The following is a 14,864-nucleotide window of genomic DNA, read 5'->3' on the forward strand; positions in this document are numbered from 1 at the left end:
TTTTACTTTTATATAATGATTGCTGCTTGGTTTAGATTTCATTGTGATTTTTTTTTTCCTAAGGAACCTGTTTTTAGAATTTCCCCACACACAAATTTAGAATTTCTCTTCTTGCTTTGCTGGAACCCACAAGAAAGGGTGGGAAAAAATAATTCTGTTTGAATAAACCCTGAATTTGAGGTGAGAAAAAGTGATGTAATAGGAGGGGCATTGGCAGAGTAGGTTAGAATTTCAATTCTGCCACTAACTAGCTTCATGGCACTTATTGGACAAGATCCTGTGCCTCAGTTTTCTTACCCTCACAGTAGAAATGTTGGTCTAGAATCAGCATTATCCAATAAATTTTCTTCAGGATTTGAAATGCCCTATACTGTGCCTCCCAGTATTGTAGTCACTAGCCACATGTGGCTATTGAGCACTTAAAAGGTAGGTAATGTAACTAAGGAACCCAGTTGTTTTTTTTAACGTAATCAATGTAAAAGTAAATAGCCACGTGTCTGCCATATTTTACGTACAGGTATGCAACAGGGTTTTCCAAGCACAACTAGTCACTAGAATCACCTCTTAGAGCTCTTGTAAAAATATAAAACCTCTCTCCTGAAGGTTGTCATTCAGTAGCTCTGTAGCGGTGTCTGGGAATCTATGTTTCTTTTTGTGTTGGTTGGTTGGTTGGTTGGTTGGTTGGTTAATCCTCACCCAAGGATATTTTTTCATTGATTTTTAGATAGAATGGAAGGGAGTGAGAGAGACATCGATTGGTTGCCTCCCACGTGACTCCAGCTGAGTCTGGGGATGGAACCTGCAACCCAAATATGTGCCTTTGACCAGCAATTGTACCCACCCTTGGGTCCTTGGCTGATGCTCTGTGGAGTCAAACCACCAGGGCTGGGAATCTTTGTTTTTAATGCGTGTCCCAGAAAGGTGTTTTTTCTTTTTTTTAAATCACATTGGTTTGGGAAACACTGCATTAGAAGATTTCTGACCTCCCTTCTAGTTATCACTTTAGTATTGATGACTTTACATAGTAGACATGAGCTCTGGATAGAGTTGGCAAACTGGCCTGGCTCTATTTCTGCCATATCCTGACCTGTGATCTTAGGCAAGTTGCCTAATCTCTGAGCTTCATTTTTCTCATCTAAAATTTGAGCTGAGTATCAGCCCTGCCTCCCTCCCTCCCAAGGTTTCTGTAAACCTCCAATCTTATATGGTGACCCACTGCATAAGAAAATGTAAGCTGCTATAAATGATCATTTAAATGTCATCTTCCCAGGACTCCTGTTTCTTTTTCCCTTTTCACTGTATTATCCAGTTCCTACTTCATTCTTATAGAACTGGTTGTATACAGTAGTCCTTAATTAATATAATAATTTCTTGTCCTCCCCACTATTTGGTCATAGTTTTGCAGTCTAATCATAGGACATATTAAACCTAACACTTTTTTGTATTTCTGGTGCTTAGCATAATGATTTGTATATATTGTTCAATAAGTATTGGATAATGCTACCTATTACTTTAATTTTCGATTTCAAAACTTGAATTAGCTAGTTTTCGCTTATTTTATACACCAGAGAAATGACCCCATGTACACATAGGTTTAACCCTATTTTAATTGTTTTTTCTTTTTTTTGAGAGAGGAAGGTTGAGGGGGAGAAAGAGAGAGAAACATCCATTGGTTGCCTCCCATACACTCCCCACAGGGAACTGAACTTGAAAACTAGTTATGTGCCCTGACTGGGAATCAAGCCAGTGACATTTCATTAAACAAGTCAACACTCAACCAATTTAGCTGGGGTGATTGTTTCATTATTAATACCCCATAGTTATTATTGTTCGGTGATTATCTTTTGAGCAACTAGCTCCAAATGTGTTTTTAAAAGATAAATGCTAAGAGAATATCATCATTTTACATTGATTTAGGTCGTATTAAATCAGCATGATGCCGGATAACCTGTTTAACTTGTTTTTACTATATTAAATGATATCGTTGATTGCTCAAACTACATTTGCACTACAGCTTTAGTATGAACTCTGTTATTTGAGTAGAATTGATAGCTAATAATGATCTTAAAGAATCTCTAGGCTACTGTGTTTCAGACTTAATTTTGACATGGTCGTCTTATTTTTAATAGCTTTTCAGGTTCATACTTAAGGATTCATAGCTTTCTTCTGAAGAACTGAAAGCCCATTCATGTGAATTATTTATTTTCTCATACATCCTTCCTGTGTGGTAAGTGGTGTTTTACTTATTTAGAAGACAGGGAAATTGAGATCCAAGTAATTGTTATGTCCAAAGTCATAAGTGGTAGAACCAGAACCCAAAGAGTAGAAATTTGTATTTTTGTAGATAAAAAACATCTTCCTTTGGATCACTGTTACTTTAAATCTTAGAGTATAGTTATATAATGTATTGACCTCTCCTGTCATTCCCTGGGAACTTTTCAGTTTCTCTAGGTGGGTTATTCAGGATATTATTACTTTCTATTTCCTCCTGATTGTGTCATTGACCTGAGTTTATTCTTTCACATTGAAATTGTGGGAAACAAAAACTTAATAATCCCAAGTCCTTACCATTATTTTCCTCTTAATAGTAAGCTTAGAAAGAATAGAGGCATATCTGTTTAGGCTGGTGAGTTGTAGCACTATGCTAGACTGCTTTCCATTGTATGGTGGAATGAGAAAGAGACCAGTAAGAGCTAAATAGCTCTTTAGCTCCTATTGAGTTCAGTCATCATAGTGCATCTATTGATTTTTATTTTGAATTTGGTAAGTTTATACATACAACTTTCAAATTTAAGGATTTAGAAAAATTTGTATTTCGTGACTAAATACGAGACTTTGGAGTTTATGTGGACCATTCTACTGGTTTGCATAATGGAGAGTTTTTAACTTTTAATGAGTTTATTCATAACAAAATTATACTATTAGAACTTTGTTGTGTATTTAAACATGTTTACATTTGGATTCTCAAATATTTTCTGTAAAAATTCTTCTAGAAATGTTTATACTTTCATTGGAACTTTTGGTTGATTATACCAACAAGTTAACAGCTGTATTTTTTTATTTTTATTTTTTATTTTTTTTAGAGAGAGAGGTAGAGAGAGAGAGAAGCATCGATGTGAGAGAGAAACATCAATTGGCTACCTCCTGCATGCTCCCCAACTGGGGATTGAACCTACAATCTGGGCACATGAGCTGACCGGGAATCCAGCGAGACCTCTCAGACCATGGAATGACACTCAATGGCTGTTTCTTTTAATTACTTTGTAGATTTTATAGACGGAAAGGTTCATCAGGGTGAGTTATAATAGGAAAATGGAATTCTGCTGATTTGTGACTCCTTACATTTTACCACTATAAAAGCCTCTGTTTTGTTTGACTTTTCGTTCCAGAAATATTACACATTTGCTGCTTTTAAAAAGAAAAAATATAAAAATGTTTAAATCATTCTGCCATCCTTTCCTCACCCTATCCCTTCTAGGAACTTTGTAAATGCATACATAAGCAAACATAGATATATCAATCTGTGCATACACCAGCATGTATTGTTTCTTTTAATAAAAAGTGAGTCGTACTATTCATATTTTACAATTTGTTTTTCACTATTTTGCCTATTGCTGATCATTTTCCTACTGATAATTAGATTGCCTCTAGTTTTTAACTGTTATATTATTGCTGCAAGAAACTTTTCCACATAGATTCTTGTGTCCTATGAGTGTCTCTGAAGGGCAGATTTTTAAAAGTGTTATTATATGGTCAAAAGGCATACTCTTTGTTTTTTTGTGTTTTTGTTTTTTTTTTAAGCCTTCATCAGTAATGTCAAATTGCATTCCAAAAAGATGGCATAAATTTGCCAGTACCAGATAACATCAATCTCAAATTTGTATCAGTTTCATGAATTTTTAAAAAGTAGTTTTTACTTTATAAAAATTACCTTTTGCCCTGGCCGGTTTGGCTCAGTGGTTGGAGCGTCAGCCTGCAGTACAGAGAGACCCGGGTTCGGTTCCCGCTAAGGGCATGTACCTCGGTTGCAGTTTGTCCCCGGCCCTGGTTGGTCGTGCGGGTGGCAGCCACTCGATGTGTCCCTTCACGTCGATGTTTCTCTCTCTCTCTCCCTTCCTCTCTCTCCCTCCCACTCTATCTGTACAAAAAAAAATGGAAAAATGTCCTCGGGTGAGGATAAAAAAAAAAAAATTACCTTTTATTTTTATAAAAGATGTGCATTTGATAGTGTGATGTTAATGATAACAGAACTGCCAAAAAAGTATCTCTTGCAGCACTCCTTTTTCTTCCCAATTCAGCTCTCATGAGACAGCTTTTAATTATTTTAGCTTTTTAATCTAGTATCTATTTCCATTATTCTAGATAATTAGGTTATATTACTTAGTGCATGAATTTTAGATACTCTCTTTTGACTTCTTCTGTGATGAATGAAGAGTTACCATATGTGCCCAAATATTAGGTGAGGTTTCCTCACCTGGAGTCATCCCATCACTTTATAGTCAAGGTGACTTAAAAGTCACCTAACATGATTTTTCAGTTTTTCTTTTGTTGTTGTTCAGATGGAGAGGGAGAGAGGAAGAGAGAGAGAGATCCACGCGAAAGGGACACACCGAGTGGCTGCCCCCTGTATGACCCAACCAGGGCCGGGGACAAACCGCAACCGAGGTATGTGCCCCCGGCGGGAACCGAATACTAGTCTCTCCGGACTGCAGGCTGACGGTCCAACTGCTGAGCCAAATCGGCCAGGGCTGATTTTTCAATTTTATTTTAAAGAGCGAAGTGTTAAAAAAGGCACATTACATAAAACAGTTTTATTTGATCCTTGTTTTCTAAGCTTGCAGAGGTTAGCTAACAGAACCATAATTAAGAAAAAAGCGGTTAAAATTTAGCACTAAGATTATTCCTTTAATTCATATTGTAAGTGATCATTTTAGCTGAATGACCTTGGACAAATTGCTTAGCCTATTTGAGCCTCTGCTTCCTCATCTCTAAAATGGGAATAATGATACTTGTAGGGATTAAATATTTCACTACACATTAAGTGTTTAGACTGTGTCTAACACATAATAAGTGTCCTGTAAATATTAATTGTATTAATAATTATGAGACATTTACAAATTAGCAAAAATAATCTTTTAAGAGGTTATTACTGGATTTACAAATAAAATCCTATAGGGCAAACTGTGTTTCTGAGTCAAATTATATGAAGATGAAGAAGACTTACTCTGGAAAACTGTTAGATAATACATAAAGTGAGTCTAGTGAAAGGTGAAGTATTTCAGAAAGTGACAAAAGCAATATTTCTAAGATAATATATTCTAATATACTACTTAAATATGCATGTATAGGCTTCTAGGTCTGGCCTGATCCAATTTTCCCACCCACCTTCCTATAAATCTATAAAGCTAACAAAGAGCACATATAAATCACACACTACCCATGCCTTCAGCATTATTAAGAAACATATTAGCACAACCTTCAAATTACCTACAAGTAGAGATGTAAATCAGATTCTAAGAGCACCTTCTGCTCATTCCTGTGGGTGTGAAGAGTGGGAGAGAGAAAGCTTTAGCAGATTCACTGGAAGAGTTTAGGGGCATGGAAGACTTAGATGAAGCACAAGATATCACTTCCAAAGGAGAACATTCCATCACTGATTTGCAAAATACTGAATATAGAGTTGAAATTTGATAGCTCTCAGCTCTAACAACAGAAAGAGCTTGAAAGTTATCTACCAAAATTGGTAGCATTAAATTATAAGCATTGCTTCATAGGGAAGGGGTGAAGACATGAAGACTTGGAGAAATGGCAGTGAAGAGAAAAAAAGATTGGTTGCTTCCTGCACATCCACACACTGGGAACCGAGCCCGAAACCTGGGCATGTGCCCTGATCAAGAATCGAACCAGTGACCTCTTGGTATACAGGACAACATTCACTCAACAGCCACACCAGCCAGGCTGCCTCAAAATTCTTAAAGCAATGCTGACAACCATTAGATTTGCCACTTTTCATATCAGTGCTATTAATTTGCTACTGCCTCAAGAAAAAGTGCTCTTTCTGCATTGAAGATGACACACCTAAGAAGTAACTATGTCGATATAATTAAAATAGATGTTTTCTCCTGTACTAAGTAATCACTGATTCCCTGATATACTGGAAGAAGAAACCTCTATTTCGTGATAAGCATGGAGTAATATATTTCATTCTACATAAGGGAATTTATTAATGAATAAAAGAATAAATGAACTGTGTTGTTTGAATTAGCAAACAGTACATTGTGACCATTATTTTAACAAGCTTGACTTGTAGTCTTTACACAGTTTGCTATTGGTGTGGTTCATAGAACGCAAACAGCATAATTACAGAGTTGGACTTGAGGGAAATCTCTCTGTACCATTAGAAGTATTTACAAAATTAAATTTGATCATTATATTTTATTTTCTAATTCAAGGTATTCAGTGTGTCTTTAAGGTAACATATTGTGGATTAAAATTTATAGTGAGCTTTAAAAAGAGAATGAAAGAGAAGGAAAAAAATAATGCTTCAGGAAAAGAAAGTAAACTTAAGATGTATTTGTGGACTAGGGACTCTGACCCTGAAATGAATCGAAAGAGAAAGAGAAAAGAGTGGACCACATCCATACAAAACTGCTATAAATAAGAAACTGTGTGAATCTAAGCATTTCAGCTACCGGGGGGGAGGGAGGGGAAGACACCTTGAATCAGAAATATGAAACTAGTACAGAAAGGAATGAGAAAACAGGAAGAAATAAAGGAGTAGATCAAACTCAGAAAAGAGAAGAAGAAAACAAAATCATATCAGGATTGAAGACTAAGTTATAAGGTTCCCTCGGAACAATAGATTCAAATGTTAGTATAATTAAAAGCATTGAAGAAAAGCAGTAAAACAATCTAGAAGATGAGATTTGTTTTTTAAATTTGACTATTTAAATGGAATACGGTCCCAAAAAGTCTAATGTGTGTAATTATTGTCCCTCAAGAGGGGTGAAAAAATTAATATTTAAATATCATTTAAGTCCAGCCAGTATGGCTCATCCAAGAAAACTCTGGAAGTAAAAGATTTGAATCTATACATCAAAAGCTCATACTAGGAGTAAACATTAGGATATATCCTAGTAAAGCTTTAAAGATACAAATTCCTAGGGCCTCCAGGCAAAAAGATGAAGTGACTTACAAAGGAAGAGAGTAAGGCTGCTACCAGATTTCTCAAAAGCGCCATACAAAGCGAGATAACATAGAGCAGTATGAGGAAAAATGCTAACCAATGATTTTATATTCAGTCAACTGTCCTTCAGTTGTCAAGACGGTAGGAAAACGATTTTGAATATGGCAGGAACTCAGAATACTGTACTCACTATCCCTTCCTGAGGAAATCTAAGGGCTGAGCTTCATCAGGAAGACGTTTTGGGAAATGTTCTACAAAAAGACTTAACAGTGAATATTTCATTTATCTTTTTTTTTTCAATACATGGCCTTAAAGTATCACAAATAAGTCTGAGGAATCATTCAGCACCTTGCTGTTTCTATGGTTGAACAACTTAGATCTTATCAGCCAGCTGAACTGTTCCTTTTTCAAAAACACAGATACCATCCAAAAATTTTCTTATATCCTTTTTAGCTGTTGTGGCTTGTTAAAGCAGCTGAGTTTGATACAAGTTCAATATCGTTTCAAGAATTAACTCATCTTTCTGGGCTTGAGATACTGAACAAGCAACACTTGACCTCATCTGAATACTGAGGACGTGTTGTTAGCCCAAGAAATTTTGGATTTCAACGAGAGAACCATTCACTTGAGTATTGACATTGATGGGGAATGAGCGTACACAGAACAGATATCTAGTAATGGAAGCCCGGTGTAACACCCTTGATCGCATTCTACACATGACTGCAGATTGTACAAACGGTAGCCAATTCGTTCCTATTTCCCCACCATTTGTTAACGTGGAGCCTTTTCTTTTCCTTCCAAGGACACTTGAGTTCTATATTGATGTGATTGAAGTCCTTCCATATGGTGCCTCTGGCGCTCTTCACAATAACCATCCCTTCAGAGTGGTGTCAACATTTTCTGGAATGTCAACAGCTTGATTCCTGAAAATGGTCTTCATCCTCACAAAAATGCAGCATGAAAAGAGTTTAATTTATCTTTCTTAAAAATGTATTTTTATTGATTTATTAGAGAAAGAGGAAGTGGGAGAGATACAGAAACATCAGTTTGAGAGAAACATCAATTGGCTGCCTACTGCATGCCTCCTCCCGCCCCCCACTATGGATCAAGCCCACAACCCAGGCATGTGCCCTGCTGGGGGATTGAACTGGGACCTCTCAATTCATGCAGCGATGCTCAATCCACTGGGCTATACCAACTGGGCTCATTTATCTTTTTCAGCTAAGATTCAAGTCAAGTGTAGGGACATAAATAGAAAAATAGTACCTAAATGTTACGTGTTCTGACAAAGAATGCAGCCAAAAATTAGTTGAGGGCAAAAGGAATTAAAAGGAAAAACTAGAATAAGATTAATGAGTATGGTTTAATTATTAGGAGTGATTCAGTTGATATCCTCTGCAACTGAAAGAAAAAGTTAAGTTATAAAAAGATAACTCAGTGGCCCAGCCTGTATAGCTCACTGGTTGAGCATTGCCCCATGCATCAAGAGGTCACTGGTTTGATTCCTATTCAGGGCACATGCCCAGATTGTGGGCCCAATCCCCAGTGGGGGCCATGCAGGAGGTGGCTAATCGATGTTCTCTCTCATCAATGTTTCTTTCTCTCCCTCTCCCTTCCTCTGTCTCTAAAATCAATAAAGAAAAAATTTATTTACAAAGATACCTAGTGTACTGTAAGATACAGGAGTGCCTCATTTTACCGTGCTCTGTTTTGTTGTGCTTCGTGGATACTGCATTTTATTTTTTTTATCCTCACCCGAGGACATTTTTTTGTTCAGATAGAGTGGGAGGGAGAGAGAGGAAGAGAGAGAGAGAGAGAGAGAGAAACATCAACGTGAAAGGGGCACATCGAGTGGCTGCCACCCACACGACCAACCAGGGCCGGGGACAAACTGCAACCGAGGTACATGCCCTTAGCGGGAACCGAACCCGGGTCTCTCTGGACCACAGGCCGACTCTCTAACTGCTGAGCCAAACCGGCCAGGGCTGCATTTTTTTTTTCTTCTACAAATGGAAGATTTGTGGCAACACTGCACTGAACAAATTTATTGGCGCTGTTTTTCCAACAGCGTTTGCTCATTTTGTGTCCGTCACATTTTGGTAATTCTCATAACATTTCAAACTTTTTCATTACTCTATTTGTTGTAATGATCTGTGATCGGTGATCTATTGTAATTGTTTTTATGGTGCCAGGAACCACGCCTATACAAGACAGAAAACTTAATTGATAAAAGCTTTGTGTGTTCTGACTGCTCCACTGACTGGCTATTCCCCATCTTTTTTTCTGCCCTTCAGCCTCCCTATTCCCTGAGACACAACAATGTTGAAATTAGGCCAATTAATAACCGTACAATGGCCTCTAAGTATTCAAGTGAAAGGAAGAGTTACACATCTCTCACTTAATTCCAAAGCTAGAAATGATTAAGCTTACTGAGAAGAGCATGTCAGAAGCTAGGCCTCTTGTGCTATAGAGCCAAGTTGTGAATGCATGGGAAAATTCTTGGAAGTCAAAAGTGCTATTCTAGTGAACATAGAAATGATATGAAAGTGAAACAGCCTTATTGTTACAGAGAAAATTTTAGTGGCCTAGATAGAAGATCATACCAGTCACAACATTCCTTTAAGCCAAAGCAAGGCCCTAACTATTCTTCCAGTCTGTTAAGACTGAGAGAAAGGTGAGGAAGTTGCAGAAGAAGTTTGAAGTTAGCAGAAGTTGGTTCATAAAGTTTAAGGAAAGAAGCCATCTCCATAACATAAAAGTTCAAGATGAAGTAGCGAAGTGCTGATATAAAAGCTGCAGCAAGCTAAGCAGAAGATCTAGGTACGAAAATTAATGAAGATGGCTACACTGAACAGATTTTCAGTGTAGGTGACACAGCCTTATACTGGAAGAAGATGCCATCTAGGACCCCCTCCCCCCCCCACCTGAGGACTTTTTTTTTGCATTTATCTTCAGATAGAGTTGAAGGGAGAGAGAAACATCGATGCAAGAGAAACACACTGTCTGGCTGCCACCCACACGACCGCAACCGGAGCCAGAGACAGACTGCAACCAAGGTACAAGCCTTTAGCGGGAACTGAACCCGGGACTCTTCTGGTCCACGGGTCAACGCTCTAACCGCTGAGCCAAACTGGCCAAGGCCCACTTAGCATTTTAATAGGTAGAGAGAAGTTAATGCCTGGCTTCAAAGGACAGGCTGACACTCTTGTTAGGGGCTAATGCAACTAGTGTAAGTTGAAGCCAGTGCTCATTTACCATCTGAAAATCCTAGGGCCCTTAAGAATTATGCTAAACCTACTCTGCCTGTGCTCTATAAATGGAACAACAGCACCTGGATGACAGCACATTTGTTTACAACATGGTTTACTGAATATTTTAAACTTATTGTGACTGCTTAGGGAAAAATAAGATTCCTTTCAAAATATTACCACTCTTTGACAATACACCTGGTCACCCAAGAGCTCTGGTGGAGATGTACAACATGATGTTTTCATGCCTGCAAACAGCATAAATTTTGCAGTCCATGGGTCAAGGAGTAGTTTTGACTTTTAAGTCTTATTATTTAAGAGTATATGTCATAAGACCATCGCTGCCATAAGTAGTGATTCCTCTGATGGATTTAGGCAATATAAATTAAAAACCTTCTGGAAAAGATTCACCATTCTAGATGCAATTATAAACATTTGTGTTTCATGGGAAGAGGTCAAAAAATCAACATTAACAGAAGTTTGAAAGATGTTCATTCCAACTCTCATGGTTGACTTTGATGGGTTCAAGAGTTCAGTGCAGGAAGTAACTGCAGCTATGGTGAAAATAGCAAAAGAAGTAGAATTGGAAGTGGAGCCTGAAGATGTGACTGAATTGCTGCAGTCTCACGGACTACATGAGAATGAATGAATGAGGAGTTGCTTTTTATGGATAAGCAAAGAAAGTGGCTTCTTGAGATGGAATCTACTCCTGGTGAAGATACTGTGAAGGTTATTGTAATGACAACAAAGGATTTAGAATATAAACTTAGTTGATAGCCCGGCTAGTGTGGCTCAGTGGTTGAGCGTCCACCCATGCACCAAGAGGTCACCAGTTTGATTCCCAGTCAGGGCACATGCCCAGATTATGGGCCAAATCCCCAGTGGGGGGCATGCAGGAGGCAGCCAATCGAATGTTTTCCGTCATGGATGTTTCTATCTCCCTCTCCGTCTCCCTTTCTCTCTAAAATCAATAAAGAAATTTTTTTCTTTTTTTAAGAAATTGCTTTAAAAACACCATAGGGACATGTCAGAATAACACAGAAGTGAGCTTAATGGGGCTCCTTTCCACTGGCCACATTTGGGACAATTTGAGCTGTCAGTAATTAAGGACAATAATGAATTATAAGCCACTGAAAAGTAGAAATTCATGAATTGTTACCCATAATAGAAAAAAGAGGTATGTATCTTCCTCACAGAAAGTTGCCAGCTGATGACTGTGGAAGGAATTCTGGGGTTGGAAAATGATAATTAAAGACTGGGCAAGAATCATATGCAAAAAGTAGAGTGGAATTTTTTTTTTCCCCCCAGATAGAGTGGGAGGGAGAGAGAGAAACATCGATGTGAAAGGAACACATTGAGTGGCTGCCTCCTGCACAACCCAACCAGGGCCGGGGACAAACTGCAACTGAGGTGCATGCCCTTAGCGTGACCCGAACCTGGGTCTCTCTGTACCTCAGGCCGACGCTCTAACCACTGAACCAAAACGGCCAGGGCTAGAGTGGAATTTTTGATGAGCAGAATATTTGCATACTCTTTCAATGTCTCCCCATAGATTTATTATTACAAGAAGGAAAATAGAAAGGAGGAACAGACCACACCTGAACCAGGTCTTCAAAGATTCAGATGTACATCATGTAATCTGGTTTTGCTACCTAAGAAAGAGCATCAGTTGTGTAGTATTTTAACTGGGGATGTACAACCTGAATCTAATCATGTGAAAACCCCAAATGAATACACAGATGAAATTTTTATTTTAGGAAAGAAGAGGAAAACTGTGTGGAAATATTCCAGATAATTTGTATAAGATTTTAACTACAAATACGGTTTCTTGTTTAGTTTATAATTCTTTTTCTATTCAGGTAATTTATTTCTTGATAAGTAAAGTTTGGTTATGTGTCTTTCATAGAATTTGTCAATTTCATCTAGGTTGTTAGATTTATCAGCCTAAGGTTGTTACTAATATTCTTACTGTCTTTTCTAATATCTATAGAACCTAGTGATGTCACCACTCATTCATGATAATGGAAAATTTGTGTCTGTTTTTAATCTCTGGTTTGAGGTTTAGCTCTTCTAAAACAACCAGCTTTTGCTTCTATTTTTTTTTTCCATTTTCACTTGGAGCTTTGAGTATAGATTTTCTGAAAAGATTTTTATTCCTTTAGGAGTTTAAAGACATTATTTTTTTTAATCTTGCAATTGAGAAGCTCAATGATTTCCCAGTGCCCTTCTCTATATGTGGCATAGTGTTTTTCTTGAAGCTTTTTACTATCTTTATTGTCAGAGTTCTGTAATTTTTATGATGATGCATCTTGGTGTAGATTTTAAGTCATTAAGCTGGACTTGCATAGTCTCGATATAGAAGCTTAGTCTTGATCCTGGAATTTTTTTTTTCCTTTATATAATTACCCCCCCCCCCCCAATCTGCTTTGTCTTTCTTCAGTATCTCTATTCTTTGGAATTTGGACCTTCTGGATTTAATTCATATCTTTTTATTATCTAGCTTTTTGTGTCATGTATATATACACAAATATACACTTGCTTTTTTGAACAATTTCCTTGATTTTACTATTCACTTTTTTTAACTTATCTTTATTGTTGAATGTATTACAGATGTTCCTCATTTTTCCCCCATTGACCCTCTCCTCCCCACTCCCACCCCCCTCCTGCCTTTTCCCACACTGTTGTCTGTGTCCATTGGTTATGCATATAAGTTCTTTGGTTTATTTCTTCCCACCCCCTAACCCCCCTTCCCTTTGAAGTTGTCAACCAATTTTTACTTCTTAATCCCTTCACCTTTTTCACCCATTCCCCCAACCTCCCTCCCATCTGGCAACCAGCAAAATGTTCTCTGTATGTATGAGAATGCTTCTGTTCTGCCTATTCATTTTGTTTGTAGATTCAATTGTCAATTGATATGTATTCATTGCCATTTTGTTTTTTCATATTTTTTATCTTTTTCTTCAAGAAGACCCTTCAACATGGTGGTGATGAACTCCTGTAGCTTTTCCTTGTCTGGGAAACTTTATATGGCCATCGATTCTAAATGACAGCTTTGCAGGATAGAGTAGGTTCTTGCTTTTCATCACTCAATATTTCTTGCCACTCTCTTCTGGCCTGCAAAGTTTCTTTTGAGAAATTAACTGACAGTCTTATGGGAAGTCCCTTGTAGGTAACTAACTGCTTTTCTCTTGCTGCTTTTAAGATTCTGTCTTTGTCTTGAACCTTTTGCATTTTGATGATGATGTGTCTTGGTGTGGGCCTCTGGGGGTTCATCTTGCTTGGGACTCTTTGTGCTTCTTGGACTTGTGTCTGTTTCCTTCACCAAGTTAGGGAAGTTTTCTGCCATTATTGTTTCAAATAAGTTTTCGATTTCTTCCTCTCTCTCTCTTCTTCTGGCACCCCCAAGATGCAAGTGTTGGCACAATTGAAATGGTCCCAGAGGCTCCTTACACCATCCTCATTTTTTTGGATTCTTTTTTCTTTTTGGTGTTCTGATTGGGTGTTTTTTGCTACCTTATATTCCAAATCGATGGTTTGCTTCTTGGCTTTACCTACTCTACTATTGAATCTGTGTAAATTATTCTTTATTTCAGTTAGTGCCTCCTTCATTTCTGATGGTGCATCCTTCATTTCTGACTGGTCTTTTTTATGTTCTTGAGGCCCTCACTAAGTACATTGAGGTTCTCACTAAGTTCATTGAGCATCCTTATAAGCAGTGTTTTGAACTCAGCATCTGTTAGGTTGCTTATCTCCATTTCGCTTAGTTCTTTTCCTGGGGTTTTGTTCTGTTCTTTCATTTGGGACCTGTTTCTTTGTCTCTCCATTTTGGCTGCCTCCCTGTGTTTGTTTCTATGTATTACTTAGCAAGAGGTATAAGGCTAGCTGAGACCAGATGCGGCTTGTTTGAAAGAATTAAGGAAAACCTGAAGCAGGATCCAAGACAGACCAATCCTATGGTAAAGCAACTGGCAACAGCTTGGGTGGGCCTGAAAGTTGGGTAGGGGGGCCCTCAGGGAGTCACCAGGGCGGGGCAACCAGTGTGAGCCAGGTTGCTGGAGTCCCAGATATGGCGGCTGTCTGCCGCCCCAGGGAAGGGCTCACCAACGGAACAAAGTCCTCTGACAGCACGTTTGTCCTGGAGAAAGCCCCCTCTCCAGCCCTTGCTCCAATGCCAAACAGCTCAGTTCTTCCCTGTATGTCTCTGGCACCCCTCAAGCTGCTTCCCCTCTGAGCTTCCCCTCTGCTTCCCACTGATTTTTTCAGCTTACTCGACAAGAGGGAAAGGGGGAGAGAGAAACATCCATGTGATAGGGACACATCTCGTGGCTGCCTCCCGCACGACCCAACCAGGGCTGGGGACAAACTGCAACCGAGGTACATGCCCTTAGTGGGAACCGAACCTGGGTCTCTCTGGACCACAGGCCGATGCT

At 38.4% G+C, this 14,864-nt stretch overlaps 1 protein-coding gene across 5 annotated transcripts in view; it reads left to right on the forward strand.

Moving 5' to 3' along the window:
* The window catches only part of MBTD1 (mbt domain containing 1), a 65,259-nt gene that overhangs the window by 3,555 nt on the left and 46,840 nt on the right, over window positions 1-14,864 (forward strand). For 3 of the 5 annotated variants that reach the window (XM_036268494.1, XM_036268492.1, XM_036268497.1), the window contains exon 3: window positions 2,130-2,227. The exons of the other annotated variants lie outside the window; for them this stretch is intronic. The gene's annotated coding sequence lies outside the window, so the exon portion shown is untranslated. The remainder of the gene's footprint in view (window positions 1-2,129; window positions 2,228-14,864) is intronic. 5 annotated transcript variants of the gene reach the window in all.

This window comes from Molossus molossus, unplaced genomic scaffold, assembly GCF_014108415.1.
Source record: "Molossus molossus isolate mMolMol1 unplaced genomic scaffold, mMolMol1.p scaffold_m16_p_19, whole genome shotgun sequence".
Classification (NCBI taxonomy): domain Eukaryota; kingdom Metazoa; phylum Chordata; class Mammalia; order Chiroptera; family Molossidae; genus Molossus; species Molossus molossus.